Below are 14,616 nucleotides of genomic sequence, written 5' to 3' on the forward strand. Positions count from 1 at the left end.
CCATCATCAGTTCATGAGCACATTTTCAATTTGTGCACTATAAAAATGACTGGAAATGCTGAGGATTTCCACCAAAACGTCTATCAAAAAGCTTTTAAGCTGTGGAGAGTAAAAGGTGTAGAATCAATAAAAGGAATGGACAACTTTTTGAACAGATTTTCTGAATGAACAATAACATATCTAGATTAGCAGCTAGGGCAGTCCCTAAAACTCCTGCAAGAACATTTAGAAAATGTTCAAAACTATCCATTTCGCTCTAAAAACATCCTCTGTTTTATCTGTGATAAGGGCATTTGACCATAATGCACCACGGAATTAAGCCCTCTTCACCTTCAACATTATTCTTCTTTTTTATGAGTAGCTCAACCTACTTCTCAAGCTGTCTCTCTTATTGACAGAAGTAGTGCATGGAAGCATGCCAGAGCAGTGGTGGTGAATCGAAGGCCACTTGTGACAAACAAAGTTATACAGAGAAATAAATAATAATGTAAAAAATAATGTCCTGCTTTAAAGAAGGTAAAACATGCTTACACCTCCACACAAACATGCAGGAAGGTGTGAGATTTTAAATCCTGCTGAAGTTGTGCTCTTTTCTGTTTGTTTCTGTGCCACTACACTGCTTACTTCTCTCATTCACCAATGGTAAATGAGTTTTGTCAATCCTTTTAACATCGCATTAAGGTGAACTAATTAACTAAAGTATCTGCTACAGACAGACAGAGAGCAGTGGACAGATATGGTGAGAGAGAGCACTTCCTCAGGATTATTAATGATAATTCACAGTAAAAATTGTTGTTGTCTAATTTTGATTTGTGTTCTGTGATTTTATTTGATTTTTTACTTACAAGCTGGAAATGAAGAGTAACTAAATGTAGTAGTTTTGGGTGCAGTAGGTTTTGTCGTTGTGGTGTTAACCTAGGTATTGATTAGGTTTTGCTCATATCATTTTGATAATCAAAATTCTGGTATCATCATTTCTGAAAACAAATACAGATTGCTTCTTGTCTAATTGTTCTCTCAGCAAGTCTCAGTAATACAGAATTAATGATAGTCAGTAAGCACATTATATTATGTTTACCATGTTTTTATAGAATGGTGTAGTACTTTTACTGCATTCTGTATCTCTGGTTCTCAACTTGTGGGATGTCACAGAGCCCCTCTCAGTGGGGTTGCAAATGTGTTACTGAAAAAAGGTGCTAGAAAATCCACGAAATTCTCTGTTCTAAATGTTGGACATTTCTTAGCGTTGTTTGAAAGGACTTTGTGTGTATTTATATAGACTAGATTGAGAAACACAGTGTTGCTTTAACCCCAGTTCAGGCAGAAGGTTTGCAGCCATTGAAGAACATCGCAGGGAACAGTTGGACCTTTGTGAACTGAGCTGTTGCTCCTTTAATCAGGCCAGCAGATGATGTTTTCTGGGATTCAGTTCATCAAATCACCAGCAGCTGGTTTTTGGATAGTGATGGAAGTGGATCAATATGAAATGGAAAAGGGAAATATTGTATGATTTTTTTTTTTTTTTTTTTTTTTTTTTTTTTTTTTCTTGGGGCTTTTTACCTTTATTAGACTGGACAGGTGAAGAGAGACAGGAAACATGGGCAGAGAGAGTGGGGGGAAGACATGCACCAAACAGCACCAAGACTGAATCAATCCTGTGACCAGTCCCAGTGAGGAATATAGCCTCTGTATATGGGCACCTGCTCTAACCATTGAGCCAAACTGGTGCCCGGAAAAGGAGATCTTTAAGAACTTACCCAAAAAAAAGACTTAAAACTGAGTAACTTTGACCTCCAATTTCTTCCGCCTGCAACATGATCCGGGTGTGCAGTGCTCCACTCAACCCGAAGGCAAGCAACCTCATAAACTGGAAGCATGTCTGGAGCCCCACACAGCCCTGAGTAGGTCATGACTACAAGTTCATGCAGGAATAGTATGTAAACAGCTGATTATCATTTTGCCTTCGTGGGGTTTATTTGCCATTCATTTCTACATAATTCCATTATTTTATTATTTTTGTCATGGGTGATTGCATTAGGGAATTAAAAGGTTTATGTTTTATTATTCAGTGGTTTACCACCTCAGAAGTTAACTTTTCCTCTTCATTGGCGCAGTCGTAGTTCTGTAAGCCACTGACCTCCCGATGGCCTGTTGCTTGTGCTGCAGCATGAAGCATATTGTTGATATAGGGATGAGTGCCACTTCTGCAATGTCTCTGAGACGGGCCAGAGCAGAGTCAATGGAAGTGCAAAGACTGACTAGAAAGGGAGTGATTTGCTCTGTAGTGCGCTTTGTGAGCAGTTTGCAGTGCAGGAGGAGTATCTGGAAATTGGAAGTGACAGTCGCTATGGAAATTATACACTGGGTCTCCCTTAGCTACAGTGTTATGAACCGGTAGGCTTCTAGAGAGTTAGAGGGCGGCCCATCGAAGGCAGTCGTGACTCATGAGTTTTAACTCGTGTTGTTATGAATCTTTGGCCTGAACTTGACTTTAGAGTTGATATCAGAGGTGTTTACACTGCCTGTTATCTTGGAATAAGATCTTTTTTGATTGTTTTGTTTTTACGTGAATGAAAATAGTTTACCTTTGGGCCTTTGCATAAAAGCTGAAACTTGGTCTTTATGAATAGTAAGGTTTAATAAAGCTAAGGTTAAAACTGTATCCATACCAAATAGTTGACTTCTTGCCTCTGAGGTTTTTTTTTTTTAAAGGTGTGTGTGTGAATTAAAATCCACCAAACAGACTCAATAAATCCTTGTTTTATTGAGTCTGTGTTAACTTTCTCTTTATCTGCTGCACTCTTAAATAAAAGAACAGACTTGACAGTATTGTTAAAAGGTGTTGTAAAAAGTTGGGGATACATTTTGAAGAGCTCTTCAGCCTTTAGAGAGCCAGGGCCACAAGGAAGGTCAGAACATCCTTGCTGACCAGAGTCACCCCTTGTTTTGTGAATACAGGCAGCTGTCATCTGGCCCCAGGTACACGGTACTGAAATGCAGAACAAGAAATTATAGTTGACTCCTATTTCTATTTACTTTATTAATAACTTGATATAATCCGCCCATATAAACTGTAATAGCCTTAGTTTTTATGTTTAGTAACTTGTGCATGTATATTCTTTGTATTGCTGTGTTTTAATTCATTCTCTGCTGGCTGTACAACGAATCGCCCCTCTGGTAAAATAAAGTTGACCTCAACCTTAAACTGAAACTGGCTCATTAAATAGGCCCTTGAACATTTCACACCGGTGGCTTTTATTCTTAAGATGAAACGTTTTCAAAAATCCAGGACAATGTGTTCTTTTTACTGATAGTGAACCTTCAAAAACTAAAAAATTGTTTCTGGTGAATCAGTGTTTTATGAGAATGTCAGTGGCATTAATCTCTAGAGATCATACATGTGATCAGCAGCATTTGTTAATAGTTTGAGAAATTCTCCTCTAACTTTGCATGAACTTTTCCTAGCTATACTTTGGTTTTTTGTAGTCCTTGTCATGTGTAAAGGACTTGAAGCCCCCTGGAGCGTCAATGCCCTCCCTTTGACCTGTTTGAATGAATGTGTGGGAGTGGATTTGTGTTTTTTCTGCATATGCGTGCATGCAGCCTGTCCAAACACTGTCCCACCTGGCGAGAGTCGGACAGACCACCATCTGTTCTGTGCCCCCACATTGAACTACCTGCCACCTCCTCTTCATCACCTTCATTGCACGGGAGGAAGTGGAAGCTTTCTGGAAAACTCCTTTGTGAAGTGCCTCAGTGTGCTAAATCCCGTGTGCACATTAGTAAATCTGGTTTGATTTGGTCATTAAAAGGGGTTATTTATATAAGATGTGTCACAGAGCTGGATGTTTCTTGCATAAGCCTTTTCATGTGAGAAAGAAATCCCAAAGAACATGACAGGCCACTGCAGAGCGCTTTAAGAAACAGGAGCAGAGTGTTGGTGATCTGCTTTTTTGTAAAGCCAAGTGAGTCACTGCCCTGAGACAAAGGCTGGCTTCACCTCCCTCAGAACACCTCAAGGACTAGCACGCTAGATTTACAGAAGCTCAAACAAGCTTAAAATGCATTTCCTCCTCTTATATTTGCTTTTTTGCAGGCCATGCATTTTGCAGATGTCCCCTCATGTTTTTGTGATGTTTCCCTTGGATGTAGCATCCCAATAGACAGGGTTCAGCATCAAAACCAACATTTATTTGATTTTACAACCAAACAGAACCCAGCTTTTTGTTTATACAGCAAACCAATTTAATGTGTTTTAATCCAGCCTTTCTGTTCAATGAAGATCAAAGTTTTTCATTTGACTCAGAGGTCTACTTAAAAGCAGGAGGGGTTTGTATATTCCTTTTGTTAATTTTAAAGAACAGCTCCACCATCCCTCTGCTTTTCAGCTATAACTGCAATACTAAAGGAGAGTTGAAAAAGGGCAAAGAGTGACAGCACAGCATGAGCACATGGCACACCAACCTGCACATTAGCCACCAGGGCACCACAGGAGTGTTTTGATATGTTGTGATGCATTCTCAACTGTGGACTCTGTTTTTATTCACTTCAAGGTGGAGGAATGTGCACCCATGGAGGACTAGGAGCCTGGAATTAAGCACAGGAGAGAGAAGATGTCAAAGATGGGACAATAAAGGAGGTGAGTTAGATTTCTCTGCACGTTTTATTCTCTTCTGGTTCATTAGAGAGCAATACAAAGCTATGGATGCAGCACAGAGAGAAAAACCTTGACTTTCACAGTATCAACCTTGTTAAAACTGACTCTGAATGCTATCAATTATCACACCTGCACCCTCAACAATTCACCTTTGGCCTTTCAAATTCATCTCTCAGTGTGTAGCTATAACCTTTTAGTGCATCGTTAATGGAGACACATCCATCAAGGCTGACAGGTGGCTATCAATGACTGCAGAAATTAGAAACAGACACAAATGCTGAGCAAGGTGACAGAGGGTTGCAGCAGGATAAAGGAGCATGACAGAAAGACGTGACGATGGGATGACCAAAAAGATGAAGAAGGAAAATGATGTGGTCTAAAGAGGCTGTTTGGATGAGATGTTCCCTTCTTAATGGTGTTCTGATAACTGATGACAGAGCAGATGGTACTGTGGAGATTTAACAAAAAAAAAAGTGCCTAATGGCGAGTGAAAATGCTGAAAATGTTAACTGTGCAGGTGTAAGTCAGAGTAAGTTGCAATGCTGTGATAGCAAACAGGAGGGTAAAGGATTTTGACATCACAGGACACAAATAACATTTTCAACATTATCTAAAAAAATAAAGATCATTTTTACTGCAACAGCAGCATTTTGACCCCATATTATTTTGATTTTTGCCTCTTACATTTGAGTCAGCGCTCTTTACAAAATATGGCAATCCATCAGAAAATTCACCCCAAATGTTTAAAACATTTATTGCATTTTACAACAGATAGAAAGATAAGACATACATGACAGCAGGGACTGGTAAGAGCAAATTACAGACCACAGTGGGTAAAACAAAACAATGAAAAGAAAAAACAACCAAAACTCCAATGTACCTGTTGCAAGACTGCATGGGACCCTTGGGGAATTTCTAAATAAGAGTGCTTAAATATTATATAAAGATCAGGAAATCTGGGATGATTTTTCATTTTCTGAGATCTACACAGAGTTTGCAACTTCTGGGTGCCAAAGCAGATTTACTGCACTGCATATGCATCCTGTCTGTAATACAGTTCTGGCTCAAATAAAATAGGGTAAAACTTCCAGTATGCTTTTCAGATCATCACAAATGATACTAACGGGTCTCTGAGTCCCTTAAGAGTTACCATATTGTAAAGAAGCTGTTGTTGCTGTAATCCAGATCGTGGTGCTAATAAAGCCAGTCAGAAAAACTATACCTTTGTGTATCTTTTATAATTTTCTTATTTCTTATTATGTATTGCCAAGTATGTTACGTTAGACAAACCTAGAAAGTTCAAGCACACATTTAACTCTAAATTAGTCGAAATATTGTACCTTAATAGTGAAACTAAACTCAAATAATGACAGCCACCGTAAACATGTACTCATACTACTGTGTTGTTTTTAATGTAAATAAGATTGTTAAATAAAAGTTGAGATATATTCCATCACTACTATATATAAAAATTTAATTTAAATTGGAAATTTCCACCTGAAAATTCTAAAACAAAATGTCAACTTGCTTCGCAGGATGTCATATTGTCACCAGGGGTGTGAGGCAACACTTAGCTCGTGAGACGAGAAGAGATTTTACACTATTTTTTAGCTTTAATAGCAGAATATATGAGTATATTTTTTCTTTGCTTCACTCGAAAGACATAAAATGAAAAGACTGCAGGTACATTTTAAAAAGTTTTAATCATTAATTCACTTGCACTGGCTATCACTGCAAACATATACTGTAGTAGTTAATTCCTTGTCTAGTCATGACTCAGCCATTAAACATGACTTCATATCAAGTATTCATGCATGTAAATATTATTATGTCACCATGCCTATTCACAGGTATTTAGCTCAACTCAACTCAACTCAACTCAAACTTTATTTATAAAGCACATTTAAAACAACCAGGGTTGACCAAAGTGCTGTACAGATTAAAGCAGTGCAGATACAATACCAAGATACATAAACACAGTGCAAATATATATATATTAAAAGTTAAAAATTAGTTAAGATTTTGCCAGATGTCCACTCAACCTTGATCAAAAGCCTGGGAGAAGAGGTGAGTCTTGAGAGATAATTTAAAAACCTCAATTGATTCCGCAGAGCGGATATGCCAGGGCAAGTTGTTCCAGAGTCGAGGGGCAGCCGTCACAAAGGCTCGGTCACCTTTGGTTTTGTACCTTGTTTTGGGGGTGGTCAACAACAACTGACTAGACGATCTCAGTGTTCTGACAGGGACATGGTAGTGGAGGAGCTCAGTCAGGTACTGGGGGGCTAGGCCGTTAAGAGCTTTAAAAACAAACAATGAAATTTTAAAATCTATTCTAAAAGCAACTGGGAGCCAGTGCAATGAAGCTAAAACAGGGGATATGTGGTCACACTTGCGTTTGCCAGTGAGGAGACGGGCAGCTGCATTTTGTACCGGCTGCAGGCGGTGCAAGAGTGACTGGTCTAGGCCAATATATAGTGAGTTACAGTAATCCAGTAAAGCTGCAGTAGATGAATTATTTTACAGATTATTTATTTTCTGTAGTCTGCAGGTAACGTGCAGTTCAAATAGCTGTGTACATGGAGGGGGGTGTCAGCAGTGATTCAGACAGGTAGTTTGACATAGGGTATATTTGGTTTTTGCTATGTTTTCATCAGCGGTGGGAATCAAAAGTGGCCCCACAATATGATTATCATGATACTTGGGTCACATTTCAATACTATTGCGATTTTAAACATTTGACAATATATTGAGTATTGTGATACCATATATTGCCATCTACACCATTTTTTCAACTGTTTAGCTGATTAAGCATTAGTCTTGCCCTCATGTTTGTCGTATTTCCACAGCATTTTATTTTCATGTAGCACTTCTTGCAAACCTCATGTTATTTCCATCTCATTTGTGCCGTGCTTGCATTCTTGATGTCCTTCTCCTGATGCTGCCATGTTTGTTGTCACCTCTGCCGACCTCACTGGACAATTGTCCAAACTATTGGTCTTATTTTTCCATTGTCATAGACTTCAGTTCATAGTAGCAATTTATCAGAAAAACTTGATATTTGATGGACGATCCGATATATATCCAGACAAAATATCGCGATACTATGCTGTATCGATTTTTTCTCCCACCCCTAGTATTCATAATTATGTATACTATACCTTCAAGTCTTGCAGAAAAAGTCATCTTTTCCATCACCTATCTTTCTGTTACTATTTCCATCCATTCATGGGGTTTGGGGTCTGAGCTATATACCGCTATTAAACCAAGTTTACATGCCATGGATGCCATGATGCAGAAGTGAAATCAAATTTTTAGACGAGTGTTACGAAACAGACTGTTTATCCCTTAATAGATGTAATAATCTTTAATTTACTTTTTGGAGGAGTCTTTGAGGAATTTTTGAAATATCATCCAAACAGTTGCAAGTGCTGTGAAACAGTATTCTGGCTTGTTTTAGATTTCTGGTATTTCTATTTTGATAAATTTATACATAAGAGGCACAGACTGACATTAAGGTGGACTGCTCTGTATGCCAAGTGTTTACTAAACCTGATGCACAAACATCCTGAGTATGTCTCCCAACACCTCTTAAAGTACTTGCTTTATTTTTTAAATCTCATACAGTGACAGTAAACATCAGATCTGTAATCTTACTACACAAGTGAGCAGTCTATTCTTTAGAATCGCAGCAGCTGCAGATGGATTAGGAAGCAAATAGTACATTGTCACTTCAGTCAGTGGTTAAAATAGAACCAGCAGGAGATCCCATCTCTGGCTCGGCTCTCGTAGACGAGCCAACCCAAAGGCCTGCTGGGGCCAATGCCAAAATCCTGATTTAAGGCAGACACAGCTTACCATTAGAAAACGTATCATTGCACCGGTCTGGGTATCACTGGAGACTATTAGAAAAGAAGAATTGTGGTTTGCACTCAGTAGAGGGTTCACCAGGCAGAGGGATAAACAGCATGATGGCTGGGGCTCTTATCAGACAATTCCCACCATGCAGCCACACTCTTCAATTTAACATTTTTTTAGATGCTGAAATCTTCATGTTGTACTAAAAAACAACTTTTAGGGCTTTCAACATGAAGAGGTTTTCTGGGTAGTGTGTTAGTTGGGGAGATTAGGCACTGAATGAGTGTGTAATTAGGGACAATCTTATGAGGTAAATCTTGGCCAGTGGGAGGAGAGCCACAGTGCTGATACAGACAATCACAGCAGGATGGAGCAGACAATCGGGGTTGGTTAGGGATAAGAATGCAGAGGGAACATCAAAGAGGAGAGCCAGGTTGTAGGTAATGCAGCGAGGGAATAGGGGAGTGTTTGGGCTTTAACAGAGTTGGAAAACCTACTTTGTGTTGGAACAGCTTCTTCAAAGATTAATACACTACCTGCACTGAGCTTATTTACTATACCCAGCATGTAAGTATCTCATTTAACTTATGAAATTCATTTCTCCATTTTTCTTCCTCTGCAGGCGGCTATGAAGGCTTTATTAGGATTACATATTAGTATTAATGGGCTGCAGGAGATGATAATACTTTTAAGACTGACAGTTTTGTAAAAGTTTGATGAGCACAGGCAGCAGAAAACTATATGCAAAGTTATAGAACAGTGTATTATGATGATCATTTAACATTTATTTATCCCCGAAGCTTAAGCAACTTAATAAATGTTCAGTGTGTTGAAATGCTATTATTACTGAGGCGTTAATGAGGATTAATACAATAAAATATAAAGCACAGGAAAATGCTTGGCTGGAAATTCCTTATCTTTAAGCATCCTCAGCTCATTAATTCGTGGTCATTTAAATTCTTTTCTACCCCAAAGACTAAATTATTAAGATTTTATCTCTGTGCTGCAGGAATGAGGCTCCTTGACTGCCGTTCACATCATGAGTTTTGCCTGTGATAAAATCTCACATTTAAAAGGTGGATGATGTTCAATGTAATACGTGTCATCTCAGTTCTACACTAAGCTGCAGACTTTCATGTGTCTACCTGAGCAGATGATGCTCAATGAGCGGCACATTTCACACTTCACTTGGTCATTCATAAAAACACTCAACACAAAATCACCCTCCCACCTTAAATGCTTGGCTTTTAATTCCAACACCTTAATAGTGCTGGAGGCAAAGGAAAAAAAAATTATACTCTTCTCCAGCACACTGTAAAAAGTCAAAAATCATGGTAGCAATAACGATCCCGGGGCCAATCAGAGCAACAAAACACGTGACGTAGCTGCTATCGAGCTGAGCGTGCGCTGCTACCGAGGATTAACGTGAAACATGGTGACTATAGACATGTAAGTACTCGAATTTTGTCGTTTTGGAAAAGAAAACAACTCACTGTTTTTCTTTGTTTTTTTTTTTTTCATGAAGAAAAGAAGAAAAGTTCTAATAAAACTGGCACTTAAGCAGCATCCACGCTTATGTCTTCTGCCATAATTGCACCGGCCTCTTGCTGCTGCTTGTATATGTCATGACTCTGCCGTGCCTGAAAGTACCGCCCCTTGTCGCTGATTGGTCCTGTCACTTTCTAACTGGGCCCAAATGGTTCAGATGGGAGCTTTGCAAGATGGATTCGCCAGTGCAAAACAAGGAAACGAGCGTATCTATCTGCTTTGCAAGGGTATGTTTTGTCTGCTTTACAGTTGTCAAAAGTAATTTGCACATACACTAGGTCTGTAGCTGACCTAAATAATAATAACACACTTAGTGGAAATCTTATACGAGGGTCTCTTGCTAGGAACAGGTGTTATTAGGCCTTTGTAGTTAGGATAATAGCAATTTAATTTATTTCTGTTTATGAAAGCAATTTATGTGTTATTTTTGTGTGGGTCCAGGGGAGGGCATGGCTTTTGTTATACAAGTAAAGGCAGGCTCTGAGGAAACAGGGTAGGGAACCAGAGATTTATATCTAAATACTGGAGTTGATAGTGCCAGACTGATATGGATTTTTGGGGACCGATACTGAAATTAGGGGGAAAAAACTCATATCGGCCAAATAAATTTATACATACATTTTTTTTTCTTAATTATTAAATAATACTAATAGCTAGACTGTCAGAAAGCTGATAATTCCTCTGTATGCTTCTTATTGAGGTGGTACTGGGTGTTGGTGTGAGGAGCATCGTATTGTGGAGTCAAAATATTAGGAACACCTCTTACAACTACAGCAATGCTCTCTGTAATATTTTTAACAAAGACTGAATCATCTCTCTGACAGTGTCAACATTTGAAAAGTAATACATTTATTGAAGTAGAACTCATAGTAGAGATGTTGTTATTGGTGTGTGTTACATTGCACAGATGTGTCTGATGAAGTGGTCAGTGAGTGTATTTACAAATGATGAATTTATTATTATCTGCAGGTAATAGGTGGATAAGCACCGTCTTAACTGTCACTGGTTAAACAAGATTTGAAATGCTTCTCTGATGTCCTCTAAACTACTACTGTGAGATATTTCACCATTACATTCATTATGTTACTGACTCAGCTATTTACTCAGCAGTTTATAGCTAGCTAATGTTAGGCTAGGTTATCTTAACTTTAGCTCGCTAACATAAACAGATACCGACACAACAAGGCACGTCATGACTCATGGACAAGCGGGTTGAAATGATGCAGGGAACTTATGGAGTTATGTTTATTTCACAAACTAGTTGTAAACCATTGAGGCAAACCACTCTCCTCAACAAATTTGATGCTAGCTAAGCTGCTCTAATTTCCCTGTTGTAAGGAGGTAAATAGTGTGTGACATGAAAGGAGTCAGAGCAAGCTCTCTTAGATGACTAATAGAACACAGACATCCTGTCCGTGTAAAACCAAGTCTTATCCCTTGCTTTTTATACGTGAAAAACGTGTTAACATCAGCGTCTATTGGCCAACTTTTGGCTAATCAGCGATTATTTTTAATAGGCTGTAATCAGCCAATTAAATTGGCAGGGTGCTCAATAGGCAGGGCCCCAATTATCAATGTAACTAACCTTGCGTATGTGCTGTGTAATATTGAAAACAGAGTTATGGTTCATTTATGATACCCTCAACTGTGCAAATAGATACACACATTTAAAATGTTATAATCATCCCCACTCATGTGTTCTTTACAGTGAGGTGGATGTTAAAAAATTCATCCTCTAGAGGGCGCAATCTAATGTGGACTTCCTCATTTTCTTTCTCTGTACAATAGACATGCAGTTTCCATCGGATCACCACCCTGCTGGTTTGTTGTCATCACAGTTTAAGACAAAAACATGTGAGATAATGAGATTATTTAGCAGGTTATATGATGCTGAATAAAAGAGTTAGGCAGGTGTACTATCCATTGTTACTTCAGTGCATCGTAATAAGGTTAGAAATAATTAATAATGCTTCAAAAAGCTTGCAAGTTTAATTTTCAAGACCATTTAGGCGACTGGACTACCTTTAAATAACCTGAACGACCAATTGATTGGTTGGTATATAGGTGTAATTTCGGTCGACCAAATTTTTCTTTGGTTGACTACAGGCCTAGTACAATCTTTCCTAAAAAAGTTAGAGCATTTTCCAAGGCATTCTTCTTCATTGTATTTTGCTCTGGCTTGAACTGTTTGTTTACCAGTGGTATTGCAATGTTTGGTCCGTATCTGCAAGCTTAGAGAAAACATGCAGAAATTCAAGCGAAATGAACACAAAGTGCAGACTAAAGGCTTCATCTGAATCTGTTCATGTATTGAACATGAGGCATTAATAAGCCTTAATGTGATTGTGGGAAACTGGCTCAGATATTTCAGAAAGAACGGTAATGAAAGGACAGGTTTCAAAAGAAGGATATGAAACATGGGTTTAAAGACTTTAAAAAAGGGGGGGGGGGGCAGTATTGTCTTTTTATATCTTTGTTTTTCTCTCATCCTCCATTACGATAGGATGTTATTTATTATAGATGCTGCTTAGCGTTTGCTCTGAGTGACATAACATGTCTGTGAGGTGAAAACAGCCTCTGATTCCCTGCTGAGGGGAGACAGACTCCGTGATTTGAGTCTAACAACAAGGCCCCTGTCTTGAGGTTTCCATAGACATTAGCTTAACCTGGGTTGACAGGATCTCACTGACTGTGGTTGTGGAGTCCACATTGAAGACATTAGCCCTGCTGGTTCCTTAAAGTTGGCCATTTTCATGCCCTGTCTGAGTCTCCAAATTTTGACATGAGGTCTGCTGTGACACCTGCTCTCTGTGCAGGCAGCACGTCTGGTAGAGGCTCAGATCACAGCAGTGTGCTTGTAGTGCTGGAATTCTGCCCCCTAGCCCTTTGCATTAGTATGTATGTGGCTGTGATGTGTGTGCATGGTGTTATATCACTATTTGTGATTGCTTTCCTTGTGTATGAGTGTGTCATATTGGATATGCATCCTCAAGCGCTCATGCAAGGAGACAGCGACTTAGACAACCCAACCCCTCCCATCAAGCTCTGTTGGATCTCACTCCCAGATCTGTCAGGCATCTGGTGACATATCCTCAATGTGACGTGCCACCCACAGTGAAGGAGAGGCATAGATCATCCAGCTTTTTCTTGTGGTTTCGCCATAACTAGCCTGTGACCTCTGACCAGAGAAGTTAAGCAGATAGGCTTGCATTAGTCTTAACGACAGAGGTTAATTCTTCAGAGGGCTCCAGGTGGTCATCCTCCTCAAGAAACAGACAACTTAATCTGCTTTTTCAATTTTGCTCACCCTTTTTTCTCCCATGACAATTATTTCCCAAGCTGACAGCTAGTTCATTATATAAACAGTATAAACAGTATTTTACCCCCTTTTCAGTATAGCTTTTTTCTTTTTGCATGTTTGTCCCACTTAAATGTTTTAGATTATCAAAAAAATGTAATAAACAATCTGAGTAAGTACAAAATGCAGTTTTTAAATGATGATTTGAATTTGAATTCATTTATTAAGGGGAAACATGTTAAATCGTGAATGAAATGTGATTAACCACAGTTTTTGGAAAGCTGAGTTCAATTTCAGTAGTCAAACCTAAGTCTGATTACTGCAAGACCTGTTGAATCAAGAAATCCCTTAAACAGAACCTGTCTGACAAAGTGATCTCAAAAAGCAACACGTCATGTAGCGATCTAAAAAAATTTAAGATCAGGTGAGAAAAAGTCACTGATGTCTGTTGGTCTGGAAAGGGTTACAATGCAATTTCTAAGGCTTTGGGACTAGGGCTGGGCAATTAATCGATAACTAGATTAAATCATAATATGGCCGGCTGCAATTTCAGAAATGCAATATTTCTTTAACCTGGAATTTATCAAAATACCATTTTAAAAGGTTTTTTTGCAGCAGAGATGTTATGCATTACATAATTATGCAAACATTCAAGTGCCTTTTTAGTATGGTCTACGAAAAATCCTACTTTCTTCATTTTTATACTTTTTTCTTATTAAAGATGAGAATGACAATGCAACAGTTCATATCATGTTTAGTCTAATATTGTGTTGGTTGTGGAATAGAAAGATTTATTGCTTGTGTTAGTTGGAAATTCATTTGACAGGGAACTTATGGAATGATCCCATTTCAAATTTCAATTGCAATGTTGGGTAAAAAAATTGCAATTAGATTATTTTCCCATATCGGTCAGCCCTATGTGGGACTCCAAAAACAATGGTGAGAGCCATGATCCACAAATGGAGAAAACTTGGAACAGTGGTGAACCTTCTCAGGAGTGGTCGCCCTACCAAAATTACTGCAGGAGCGCATCAGCCTGCCTGCAAAAGTCTGAGAAGTCCCATGCACTCCCATTGAAGAATGCTCTTTATAGCAGACATGACTACATTTACTGACTGGTTTAAAAGATTTGCTTTGCAAAGCCCATAATAAGCACACACTTTACAGGGGGTAATCTTTTAAAATATGTCATCCCTTTGATTTTGTTATGCATTATTAGGACCATTGCCATCTAATAAATAGAGGAGGGGGTGTTATA

At 38.7% G+C, this 14,616-nt stretch overlaps 1 protein-coding gene across 1 annotated transcript in view; it reads left to right on the top strand.

Annotated features, from left to right (window-relative positions):
• Window positions 1-14,616, top strand: part of dlgap1b (discs, large (Drosophila) homolog-associated protein 1b) — a 142,855-nt gene that overhangs the window by 43,617 nt on the left and 84,622 nt on the right. Inside the window, exon 2 of the mRNA XM_041814692.1 lies at window positions 4,554-4,639. The gene's annotated coding sequence lies outside the window, so the exon portion shown is untranslated. The remainder of the gene's footprint in view (window positions 1-4,553; window positions 4,640-14,616) is intronic.

This window comes from Cheilinus undulatus, linkage group 19 (assembly GCF_018320785.1).
Source record: "Cheilinus undulatus linkage group 19, ASM1832078v1, whole genome shotgun sequence".
Classification (NCBI taxonomy): Eukaryota; Metazoa; Chordata; class Actinopteri; order Labriformes; family Labridae; genus Cheilinus; species Cheilinus undulatus.